This window comes from Schistocerca americana, chromosome 7, assembly GCF_021461395.2.
Source record: "Schistocerca americana isolate TAMUIC-IGC-003095 chromosome 7, iqSchAmer2.1, whole genome shotgun sequence".
In the NCBI taxonomy this organism is placed as follows: Eukaryota; Metazoa; Arthropoda; class Insecta; order Orthoptera; family Acrididae; genus Schistocerca; species Schistocerca americana.
Genome location: NC_060125.1, coordinates 565,413,266 through 565,426,864, shown reverse-complemented (window position 1 = coordinate 565,426,864; position 13,599 = coordinate 565,413,266). Strand labels below are relative to the sequence as shown.

General features: G+C 41.3%; 1 pseudogene; it reads left to right on the top strand.

The window, feature by feature from the left end:
- The first annotated feature begins 9,423 nt into the window (after positions 1-9,423).
- On the top strand, positions 9,424-9,541 carry LOC124623520 (annotated as a pseudogene).
- Positions 9,542-13,599: the final 4,058 nt, after the last annotated feature.

Sequence of the window (13,599 nt, the reverse complement as noted above, 5' to 3'; positions counted from 1 at the left end):
CATCGTTTTTAGTGTCACAAGCATTAATTTGCTTTTGTATTTTACGTGTGGTTTCGTTCAATTTTTTAACGTCTGCTTTGATGGCATCGGGATCCTGTATTAATTCTAATTGTTCAAGTCTGTCGGTCACTGTCTCAAAGTCTACTGTATGTGTATCTGCTTTTGTTTTAAGATCAGAAATTTCATCACGCAATTCGGTGTTCAACTGTTTGATAGTATTAATTTCGTCTGATACTGTAGCAATATTGTAGTCTACGTATGTTTTTGCTTTCGTAAACAATTTACGCTTATCTTCCTGTCTCTGTGCGGTAATTGTTTCCATAACTTGTCGTTTTACTTTATTCTGTTCCTGTATGAATTTACGGTAACCCGTTTCACTGTTTTGTAGGTGGTGATTAAAGCGTTCGTCAATTTGACTGTTCTGTTGGTCGAATTTCGCATCTACTTTTGCATCCAATGTGCGCGAGAGTTCTGCTGAAATTAATTTAAACTCGTCGCGTAACTGTGTTGCGTTTTCAGAGCATTGTTTACCGACTGCACTAATTTCGTGTCTAAGTGATTCTGTTGTGGCTGCTTGTGTATTACTTAATTCTTGTGCAACAGATCTAATTTCTTCACTACTTTTCCTAGCACAAGCCTTAATTTCTTCACGTAATTGTTCTTTAGTATCATGACATTGCGCGGCAACGGCTGCAATCTGTTCACTAAGTTGTTTGTTCTGTTCATGTAGGTGGTCGTGTTTTTCATTCAACTGTTTGACATTTTCATTAAGGTTGTCTTGTTTTTTACTCAACTGTTTGTAATTGTTGTCTAGTTTTTCATTAAGTTGTTGTTTTATATTTTCATTATTTTCATTAAGTTGTTTGAAATGTTCACTAAGTTGTTTGTGATTGTTGTCTTGTCTCTCATTCTGTTGTTTGGAATTTTCATTAAGTAGATGTTTAACATTTTCACCAAATTGTACCAATAATGCCATAACTTGATCCATGCCAATATTTGCTACTGTATTCTCTGTGCTGTGTGATGGTGTATGTGCATTTTTCACGTTTTCTGTAACCATTTGGTCATTCTGTAATTCTTGAAAATGTTTGCTAATCGAATGTGCACTGTTAGTCACTACCTCGGAATCAAATAAATCTGACGTACTTTGAGTACACTGTTCATTTCCGTTAGAAAAATTTACCTGTTCACAATTCAAATTTGTCGTTAAATTAACAGTGGACACAATTGAATTTGTTTGCTGATCATTAGGATTAAAATCATTACTAATAATCCGCACACACTGATTGTCTGTAAACAGGGGATTATCACTATTACACTGAGTGTCGCTAGTATCATCGGTCAAATTATTCGAGTCGGCTGTTTCACTCATTGCACATCGCGATATACTGTTAACAGTTTTTCGCGGCATTTTTCACAAATCACAATTAAGCACCTAATGAAACAAAGACAATGCAAAATGCAACAAACACAATTACAACAGAGAGCAACAAATTGCCGCTGATCTGTAAATGCAATAGTGACAAATTAGTAAATGCGTTGCGCCAGATGCAAACAACATTTAACTAAATAAGAGCAGATATATGACTACTTAACAGAAGATTCACAAAGAAATACGATCCTGGCCGGATGTCGCCAAGTGTAGCCTCCCCACAAAGTATTTTAAATGAATAAGAAACCATGAACCAAGTGTAACCTCCGCACAAAATAACAATTAAATGATTTTTTTTAATTATTGTAACCTCTGAACAAAATTGGCTCCCATTTATAGTCTCCGTGCAGAAATGCATTCACATTTAATGTAACCACAAAATTCAATTCCTAAACCCGGAAATAATTTTAAAAAAAAAATCAGTAACCTGGTAAATTTTATGACGACAGCAGCGCTGCGCCTCGGCCCTGTATTCTGAATAAAAAAAGGAAAATTCTTACCTCAATAAAAACTGCGAATATATCTGCTCTTAGGTAAAAAATTTTCGGCACAGCCTCGTGCAATGCTGGCGTATATATTTTTTTTTTTTTTTTGATTCTTGGAAGGAATGATCATGCATTGGAAATATTCTTTAAATTGAAAAGAATGCTTTTCTTAAAAACATTACTTTATATTATAAAAATTATTATTGGGGGCATTTTTTTAAAGAAATTAATGACAGTTAATATACACTACTAGATATGCGCAAGGCTGCTTCTTTACCTCCTACAATAATACTCATCCTCCAGAGTCCCGACCAGAGCAGACTGCCGACACGCGCAGGCACGCGCCGACAACTGTCGACTACTGCAGACTACTGAAGACTACTACTTACTAGCACGGACTGAAGACAAATGCCGACTGACGCCGACTCGCGACAAGCAACAACTAACTACATACTACTCTCTGGTCAGAGACTCTGCCATGCATCGCCCATCGCCGGCAACGCATACGTCTTACAAACTTTTATTGTCCATTGCAATCTCACGCTTAAACACTCCTCTGCAAAGTACCGCTTACTGGCCAGATACTTCAGAATATTATTTCCCAATGGGAGCTGCAAAATACCTACCTCCACGGGAGACACACTAGCCTTCATTCAGCCAAGCAGGAATCAACCACAGAGCGCCTAGACTGACCCGACACCTCCAAGCAGGACAAAGCTTTCCACTATCGTAATATTGGAAACTGCCTCTGGCGTCCTAACGGCCGAGATGACGACACCATCGTGTTGCCAGGAATCATGCATTGGTGAGCTAAAATATTACGACCATTTGCTTTATAGCATGTTACTGGTTCAACTTTTGAACACAATACAAAAGTCCTTGTTAGACCGGATAGGCCCGCTTTAGCACGCAGCCTCCGGTATTAGAGGAGACGCACCGGCTCTGAAGCATGTCGACCCGGTGTATTATTGACGAGGGCTGCTGTGCCGAACAGTCTGGATGTGGTTTCTATGTGATTTTAGACATACGACTAGGTGAATACCGGGCTCGTAGACAAGTCCCGCCTCAGTTACACAAACGCAAACGCTTCAAAAATGTTCTCCCACTTTCACATGGAGAACACAAGCCGCAGACAGGTGCGGCACACAAATTCCGTCTCGGTGGAGGGTAAGTGCGGGGGAGACGGAGCGGAGTTGTGGTGACAGGAGGGATAGCCTACCACTAACTTTGCCAAATACAGAATAATATGCCGGCAAGGGATAGGGCCAGAAAAAGAAGAAAAAAGACAGCTGTTCCTGGTAGGTTTCCAGAGGTATGTGGCACCAGACAACTACACTCAGACCACGCAAGTCACAGCAATTTAGAGGCCAATGTTTGGTGGGCATGGAACTCGCACCCGATAGCATCCCTTATCCAAAGTTTGAGGATTAACACCTGGCTAATCAATAAAAGCCATAAACCAGTCTGCTTAACATAGCTGCAAAGGTTCAGGAAAGATTATTTTCGGGATTAGCCGAGTGGTCTAAGGCGCTGCAGTCGTGGAATGTGCGGCTGGTCCCGTCGGAGGTTCGAGTCCTCCTTCGGGCATGGGTGTGTGTGTTTGTCCTTAGGATAATTTAAGTTAAGTAGTGTGTAAGTTTAGGGACTGATGACCTTAGCAGTTAAGTCCCATAAGATTTCACACACATTTTAACATTTTTGATTACTCTCGCTTCACTCGCTTAATCAGTGCCAGTTTGGCTTTAAGAAAGGAAAACGTATTGTAATCATATTAAGTGGAAGAAATGGTTGGAGAACCGTCGTAAGTTGCATTGAGAAGTCTCCTTTATTTATTGAACGTGACTAGTTTCGGACAGTACTCCAACCATTTATCTCATTGAGGATGTAGTTGCGGTCCTATTTCACCTCTGGCATGCTGGAGATCGGTAAATACGTTTAATAAAGTAAGCAAAAAAAGAGGCACATGTTACGAAAAATACACCATTGTAATATTAATGGACATCATAGGATTTGATAATTTATGATGGCCCACGTTGATTGCCCAGGCGTGGAATTTCAGGTATCGCATTGTCTACAGCAGGGATCTCCAAACTTTTTAGTCTGCGGGCCACATTGACTCCTCCACGAAGTCATAAGGGCCAACATGTACCTAGTGGGATTAAAGCACCCTAGCACTCCATGATCACCGTAATGTAAGGCTAAAGGAAAGATGAAATCGCAAAAATCTAAGGTTTTGGGAATAGCTAGCACTGAGACGAACAACAATTTTTATTTAATTACATAATTTTGATTGGTGGACGTACCTGACAGAAATTCAGGTGTATTTTATTCTGGCGAATTTTACCGACAAAAAAGTATGTCACTGCACAGTCTTCACGAAAGCGTCCTGCAAAGTTAACGAAATCTCAAAATCATTGTTAGCAACACTATTACTGCAATACGTAACAAAGGTAGAGTATGTCAACGCATTGTTCTTTCAAGCGGCGCAACAATAAGTTTAGTTATGTAGTCTTGTAGCGAGTAGCAGATGCAATGTCGCGGTGTATTGGTCGCGATAGACCTCGAAACTCAATTGTTGGCAGTACAGGTACCACCTCAAATATTTGGCGTGCCGGATACCGGGGATGTCATGCCAGCTAACGCAGGCCGGTTTGCCGGCTCTCGCGGGCCGGTTTCGGCCCGCGGGCCGTAGTTTGGAGACCCCTGGTCTACTGTACAGCTTCATCGATTACTGTAAGTTGTTTATTTAGTTAGCTTTATATTCCATGTGTCTTTCGCACGATAAATCGTAAAGATGTGGATCGAGTCATTTTACATACGCATCGAAAGTTAATTTTTAAATACGGCTACATGCTGAATACTTGTATAATTATTTTCTTTAAAAAATTATCTTTACGGATGTGACTTAGTAATTCCCATCCGCTACCTTTTATACATTACAGTGATAGAAATTGTTCTGTGGAATAGAAGGAGTTGTCAGGGAAAATTTTTTCAGATATTTTTCATATTTAACTTTGATATCTATCAGGCATTTTATATCACTGGGTATGTTATAAAAAAATTTATTTTCATCTCCTAAGAACGACCTTAATATGTAGCAATGAATGCCATTTTTCCTTGTAATTATGTACATCATTGTCCCTTTTCAACTGAAGTGAAGTACTTACAACAAACAACATGAGGGAGTAAATATACTGTGAAGCAGCTATCAGAATGAACAATTCCTTAAGCAGATGTCTACAAGATGATCTTGGGTGTGTACAACATGTTACTTTTACAATACGTTTTTGAGGAATGAGTACTTTCAAATTAAAGATGAATAACTCCAGAACTGTAGTGGAAATAGTTGTGGAATGGTCACCCTGCACATAAGAAGTAGCAAAAAGAACTACTAAAGGGAATCCACATGAGTCGATTTGCGAGCCCGTTTTTTGTGATTTGACGATCATAACTCTCTTGCAGCCTCTTGGAGGAAGTGGATGATGTCGATGTGGTGGTGATCCAGGATATCACAATTTACGCACTGTTTGAGCGTACATTCATTGTTTGCTTACTGTGAAACTAAACGCACCCAAAGTACTGTATGTGTTTTTTGTAATCTGACTGAAACGAGCATTATTGGTATTAAGTTGTTAAGAATAGCACAAGGCGGTGTAATGTAACTATCCTAAAACGTAACGATTTTTCGTTTTGTAAACAAGTCCAGACAATAATCTTCCTGTAACACCTCCAGCTGATGATGAGCCTGCAGTTAGCAGACAATAAATCTGTACAGATTCAAAAAGCTTCTCTCTGCTTATTATACCTCCGCAAACTGGCAGTTTAAATCACAGTCGCAGTCCTGCACAATGGATAGAATGAATCTGTCATTTGTCAGATTTTTTACCAGCTGTTTATTTGTCGCATTAGACACCTACTGGTTTAGGTTATTAACCATCACCCAGGATGTCTATCAACATCAACATTAAAAAATTCTGAAAGTGCAATGCATACAAAAATAGCAAACCTGAACAACTATATGGGCGCAAAATTTTACTTGTATACTTACAGGGTACAAGGCAAGGGTAAAGGCATCCCACATTCCTTCGAAGCTGAACAATATCGAAATTATCCAGTGACATTGCACAAACACTTGACGTAATTTGTCTTAGAATACTAACAGTCATATCAAAGGTCAAATAGACAGACATCACAGGAAAAATTAGACGAACATTTCTGCAAGAATCCCTCAACGGGCAAGTTATATCAAAGATAGTACATGTGTACAGCGTAGGTAACATGACAATATATTTTCCCATCAGTGGTAAAATGAAGGAAAAGAACAGCTCTAGCAACGTCTTTGACTGAACGAACACAGAAACAGAGAAACGTTAGTAGTGAAAGTTACAGTAAAAATAGTTGCAAGATAAAAGTTGAACCGCATGTCAGTGAAATCAAATATGTTTACAAGAACAGATATGTGCACTTGGTTCACGGTACAGAACAAATTACGTAATAAAAGCAATAATATTAATGTAATACGTAACATCGAATTCCCAGCTGTACTTCTCATGCAGCAACACCGCTTATAAAATAATACGTGTCAGACAGGATATAATTTGAGAAGCATCTAGTCTGGTTTTTTTTAAAGTAAATGATATTTTTCAGAACAGGCTGTGTCTACCATACTAAATAGAAACATACAGTGGTATACAATTGTGAACAATGTTCCAAGATGATCAGTCCTACAGCTGCAGGTAATTAATAAGAAACATCAACATGTAATTATCTAGTGACAACCCTAAAGTGACCTATATCGCATATTGTAAGGGCTATTCTTAAATGTCAGACGACAATCATCAGATAAGTAAATAGAGATTATCAAGGGGAGACATGTAAAGCCAATGACATAGATGGCTCTTAGGAGGCTAGTAACCCACATACAAGAAATTACTGTTATAACAACGCACGTTAGTAGTCAAAAACAATGTGTTGCTCGGTATGGTACAAATACAATGCCAGAAACCACCTAGGCATCAGGTTACTCATAATCGTCATTAACTGTTATGGATATACAGAATATTAATGATTATGGCATAGCATTGACATCGATTTCTAGGTTGCATTGTAGAAACAGCGTACAATCATATAATACACCGCTGTAAAGTTGATATTAAAACAGTCCATGCCTAAAAATACTATAATCATGTTTTTTACCTATTTCAAAATAAAAAGTAATAGCGAGGAACCCTCTCAGATTATATATAACATATATTGGCCATGGGTGCTGGTATCATTAGTGTATAATACAAAAAGACTTTAATTATTTCAGAGTTGGTTTTGTGACCTTGGAATTTTGCACCCATTTATTTGTTGGAGTTCGCTATTTTTGTATGCACTGTACTTTCGTAATTTTTAATACTGATTTTGATGTACTCCCTGGATATGGTTAATAACTGAAACAAGTAGATGAGTAATGGTCAGCCTATGGTTAAAATGCATTTTGCAAAATAGTTTGGGGATTTCGAACCTCACCTTATGGAAACATTGCATTTGTCAGATTTTCTCATTTGCTAACCGTATCGTCGCTAAAATGATTCCCTTCTCGTCTCGATTTCACTTACATATTTTCCTTGCCCGGTCGCGCAAAGTCATCAGACGGCATTCAGTTTCGCATTATGCTGTGGTTATAATGTTCTGTCTGACTGGTGTATGTTAGAAACATCCACCAAAAAGCTACAGGCACCTTCCTAAGTAAAACGTTGGGTGTAAGGTATCACGGAAATGGACGAGACACAATATAAATAGTAATGAGAATGTTGCACCGGTGCGTTAAGGTCGAGTCCCACTTGCGATAAAGGGAGAGACGCAGATCAAGAGTGCGCCGGTGATATTAGGTGGAAATCGACGTAACACATTCTCGCATGTATTTCATTTCAAATGACTTATTTCAATGGCTCGTACAACCAAGTACAGCATTCAGAAACATGAGGATTAGCTCATGCATACGACGTTAATCCACTGAAATTTTTAAAAATTTTTGTTTGCACACATTTTGTTTTTGTAAACATATAGTCCCAGACCTTTGTGGTAAGCGCAGTTAAACTTTCCACAGACAAAAAGACTGCACAACGAATCAGACGATAAGCACAAAAGTGTCATTAACATCCACTTTAAAAGACTAATGATTTTCTAAATACATTTATAGGTTAGGTAATTCAAAGACGGAAGTAATCACAGTGTAAAGTAATGAATGATTCTGAGTTGTGGCGTCTTCTCAGTTTGTTTTCCTATACTTTACAAACTACAATACAAAATGCAGGGTGGCATCGTCAGTTGCAGATTAATTTTACGAGGGTTTCCCAGAGGGTAATGCACCGCATTTTTTTCTTCAACAATTCTTTATTAAACATAATGAGAATTCCACACACGAAAGAATGGTATTTTAACTATACACCCTATTTTTCCACATAATCTGCACCCCATTCTATGACCTTCCTCCAGAGCGAAACAAGGGCGTGTCTGCCCTGTCGGTACGAATCCATGTCCTGGTGGCGGAGCCAGTGCTTCACTGTGAGAACCTCCTTCGCTGATTGACAGATGCAGTGCCAACTGCCGAGTCGTAATGCGTCTGTCCTCACGAGTGACAACATCAGATCTCTGCAACATGTCAGGTGTGACAGCCGTGGATGGTCTCCTCGACCGCTGCAAATCGTGGAACTCCGCTGAACCGCCTTCTGATGACGTCACCCTCCTTGCCCAGCGACTAACTGTACTTCTGTCAACAACAGATGCTCCATAGACTTGTGAATACTCCCAACAGTTTTCTTTCTCTGCAGTGAGAAATTCAATGACGGCACGTTGCTCGTAACGTACATCACTTTCAGACGCCATTTTGAAAATATCCTGCAGCTACGCTATCTGTCGGAAGTGACGGAAACTTGGCGCGCCCACTCACGAATAATTCATACGTGACGTTTCGCATTCGTAGCGTTGTTTTCGACTGAAAAAAAAATGCTGTGCATTACTTTTCGGCATCCCTCGTAATTTGGAGAATATATGAAGTTCACATAGATTTTTCATTTTATTGGCAGCCATGTAGCCTGCTGTTAATCTATTAGTGGTAACAATAACCTTACACTTAAGGTCACAAATAAGGAAGCACATGATACGAGGTTTGTGCTGTCGGTAGCCCAGTATCAAATTCCTTTGAAGTCAATATCTTCATTATGCAACGATGGTCATACTTTTGCAACACCAAATGCAGATAGTCTTCAGTAATTACTACAAGTTGCTGCACCGTTTTACATCTTGTTCAGCGCATTCTTTTCCCCTTATGCCAATGTGATCCAGTTTTTTTTTTTTTGTCTAATTTTCTGACTGCTTTGGTGTGGCCGCCACGAAATCCTCTCTTGTGCCAACCTCTCCATCGCAGAGTAACCTTTGCATCCTATGTCCTCAGTTACTTGTAGCTTGTATTCCAATCTCTGTCTTTCTTTAGAGTTTTCACCCTCTTTACCTTCCACTGGCAACGGCCTAGCCGCAGTGGCTACACCGGTTCCCGTGAGATCTCCGAAGTTAAGCGCTGTCGGGCGTGGTCGGCACTTGGATGGGTGACCATCCCGGCCGCCACGCGCTGTTGCCATTTTTCGGGGTGCACTCAGCCTCGTGATGCTAACTGAGGAGCTACTCGAGCGATTAGTAGCGGCTTCGGTCAAGAATACCATCATAACGACCGGGAGAGCGGTTTGCTGACCCCACGCCCCTCCTACCCGCACCATCCTCTGAGGATGACACGGCGGTCGGATGGTCCCGACGGAATGCTGCAGTGCTTACCTTCCAATAAAATCATGGAAGTTATTTCCTGATGTCCTGATATATGCCACATCATTTTGTGCCTTGTTCTTGTCACTGTTTTCCATACGTTGTTTGCTTCGATAATTCTGAGGAGAACGTGCTCATTTCCTACCTAATCAGTCCAGCTAATTTTCAATATATTTCTGTAGACCACATCTCAAATGCTTCGATTCTCTTCTATTCCGTTTTCCTGCAGTACATGATTCACTGCCATACAGTGCTGTGCTCCAAACGAACATTCTCAGAAATTTCTTCCGAAAATTAAGGTTTACGTTTAATACTTGTAGTCTTCTTTTGGCCAGGAATTCCCTCTCTGCCTGTGATAGTCTGCGGCCTATTATCCAATGTAAACAAATCGATTTATGGAGCTGTTGAGCTCTAATGAGATACTTTAGGATGTGCTGTGCTTCACTCCGTAGTCTACAGTTTACGTCGGGACTGCCTTTGCAAAGGAAAACAGAACACTCGCGGAATCAGTACATATTAGAACTCGGTTGACTTCCAGTTCTGTAGCATAACAAAATGGCCTGTAAGGCAGCGAGTGACTCAGCTGTTAGTGGGTTTCTGTGGGTAGCAAGAAGAATCGGCCATGTCCTGTTGCATCATCACAGATAGCAGCCCCCTCTGAGACGCCGGATGTTTTCGATCCGTACGTAGTTTCAAACGCGTGTGTTCCAGATCCTTGTAACAAGGAGGAACTGACTCGACACAGGTGGAAGCAACTTGTTACGGCAAATGATGACAGCTTAGTAACGGCTTCTGTGGCCGATGTCGACGACGAGAGCACGTTGGCCAGTGGTCGTCTCGTGGAGAGATGTAATGTGACGAGACGTGCCAGAGCGGTGAGCGTGTCATCGCCGCCGTGCAGTTGGCCGGCTCGGCGGTGTGTTTGCTTATTGCCTGTCGCCAGCCTGCGGTTTGTCGCGTCGTGTCGTGTACCGTCGCGACGCCGCTTCCGGCGCCTGCCTGGACGCTATTGGGGTCGTGCCGCGCGTCATCACCTGATTTTGCGCTGCCCGGCCGCCGTAAATGTTTAGAAACACCGTCGCCGCCGCCGCACAATGTTTTGCGCCTGGCGCTGCTCCGGGCGGTTATGGCGCGCCTTCCCTCATCCGTGCACCGCGATCGGCACAAAACAAACGCTGCGGCGACGCGGCGTTTGTTTACGCTGCGAGTAGGTATTCCGATTACTACCCGGCCTTGGCTGAGTGTTTCAGGCCCACAGCTTAGAGCAAGCTTGTATATAACGGACGGAGGAGGGGGGAACGAATGCACTGCGCGTCCGCATTCCTTTGGGAATCCTGTCGGACAGTGCAACCAAACGCGCTCAGTGTGTCTTGTCAAACTTTGCATCCGAAGGCGTCAGAAACAAAGCGGGAAGGCAATAAGAATAACATAAGATGCTACTTCTTAGCAAAGTGAGACAGCCAAGACGGAATAAAGAGTGACTGTTTTAGCATTAGCTCAGTGAATGTGTTTGTGCTATAACTGCGCTCTACGAAATCTGGGGGTAGATAATTTTGGCACAGTACATAAATGACGTAGGAAGTAGTAGGCTTACAGGTAGTGTTGGTTGCATTGGGCGGAAAGAAACATAAATCAATGCGTGGAGACGAACTTTGATCCGAAGACTTCTGTTTGGTATTTGTTTGTTTGTTTTGCACACAATTGTAGCCGCTTTTCATTCAGTGTTCATGCAGAGGGTACTTGTAGTTTATGTCCTTAAAAAAATATAAATTGCATTTTATAGGTAATAAAAATTAGCTCCCCGCTTAATTTCAGCGCTGTTATGTAACCAAAACGATTACTTTCGATGCAAGCACAGTTTACGTGCACAAAGAGAAAAAATCTACATAGTTATTGCTGTTTTGTACTCAGTAGAACGTTTTTGACCATAATCAAAGGCAAGAATTTCCTGTTGCTATTGATACGTGCGAAACTTCTTTACAATAACAGAAAATTTTCATATAAACTAGTAGGAAGCGATGTTCTTTTTTCTTCGCTTTCAGTATACCTTATTTTGAGAAAATTGGGTTTTCTACCGCTGTGTGATAAATATGCACTTTTTTAAAAAAAAAATGGTTCAAATGGCTCTGAGCACTATGGGACTGAACTTCTGAGGTCATCAGTCCCCTAGACCTTAGAACTACTTAAACCTAACTAACCTAAGGACAACACACACATCCATGCCCGAGGCAGGATTCGAACCTACGACCGTAGCGGTCGCGCGGTTCCAGACTGTAGCGCCTAGAACCGCTCGACCACCACGGACGGCTGCACCTTTTAAAATTTTTACTACAACGTACCTCTGTTTCACGTTAAAAATCAACAATTTTCGAGTAAAACCTGCATTAAACACGGACTCTTTCAATTCTGCTATAAATACTGCTTATTATTAAGTATCGGTAAGAGACAGGATAACTTCATAGAACGAAAATTTCCGCATGGTACGGGGTCACTTAATATATTCTCACTCGGTTTCTTAACGATTCGCCCTTTCCGGTTTTTAGGCGAATCTAATAAGAAGCTAATCACAGAGGCAATCAAAACAGTCAAAACGGGGTACACGAATTTCGGTTACGATCTTAACTCGTCAAAGCTGTTAGAAAAACGCCGGCCGCGGTGGTCTAGCGGTTCTGGCGCTGCAGTCCGGAACCACAGGACTGCTACGGTCGCAAGTTCGAATCCTGCCTCGGGCATGGGTGTGTGTGATGTCCTTAGGTTAGTTAGGTTTAAGTAGTTCTAAGTTCTAGGGGACTTATGACCTAAGATGTTGAGTCCCATAGTGCTCAGACCCATTTCAACCATTTTTTTGTTAGAAAAACGACCGTACTCTAATATTACGTATGACAGTCTATGGCAGCCTACGGTAGATTTACTGCTCTAGTTTGTGACCACATTTGCTGTGATACTACAAAAAAGAATCAACAATAGTTATTCAGTTACACTTTTTGTATTTGACAAAACATTGGCGACATTGCTTCCCCTTCAAATTAATGCCCATCACACATACTACTTGTTCGACTATTACATCCATTTACGAAAACAGTTTTGAATGACGTGGGAAGATATGTATTATAGTACATCCGTCTATATTTGCTTCAGCTCTTGTATGGCTTGAAAAGGCGTCACGACGATTCCTTTCTCATTCTTAGGAGCAGTAAAAAGCCACGAGTGTCCAGATCCGATGACTATGATGGGCCGCAGTCAGTTTGATTGTGGCCAAATGCTGCATGGGACTCACTGCTGTGAGATTGGGATTGCTGTGACAATGGCCTGTGGCGCTGTGACAAGAGACAGTTTGTATCTATGTAGTCAAACGATACGTTGCTAGAATTATGTGCATCATATTTCATTGCAGCTGCATGACCGACTAAGCAGTGGCCTCTGAGTAAATGACAGTTTAAGTGTAAGATGGTCATTAACAAGAAGTGGAGGCGTTCACAAATAGTTGAACGTACAAGTCTAACTTCGACTGAAGTAAATATTGTGGTGTCCTTATCAAATTAAGACAGCAGAACTACATTGGCTCTGAGCACTATGGGACTCAACTGCTGAGGTCATTAGTCCCCTAGAACTTAGAACTAGTTAAACCTAACTAACCTAAGAACATCACAAACATCCATGCCCGAGGCAGGATTCGAACCTGCGACCGTAGCGCTCTTGCGGTTCCAGACTGCAGCGCCTTTAACCGCACGGCCACTTCGGCCGGCCAGAACTACATTAGAGCACCGACAATCACAGACGTAAAGACTGTAGTATACGCACTAAATTAATACAGCAGTGCGACGACATGCAGAACAAATTGGAGGAATGCATGTTTCCTGTGTGTAAACTACTCAAATG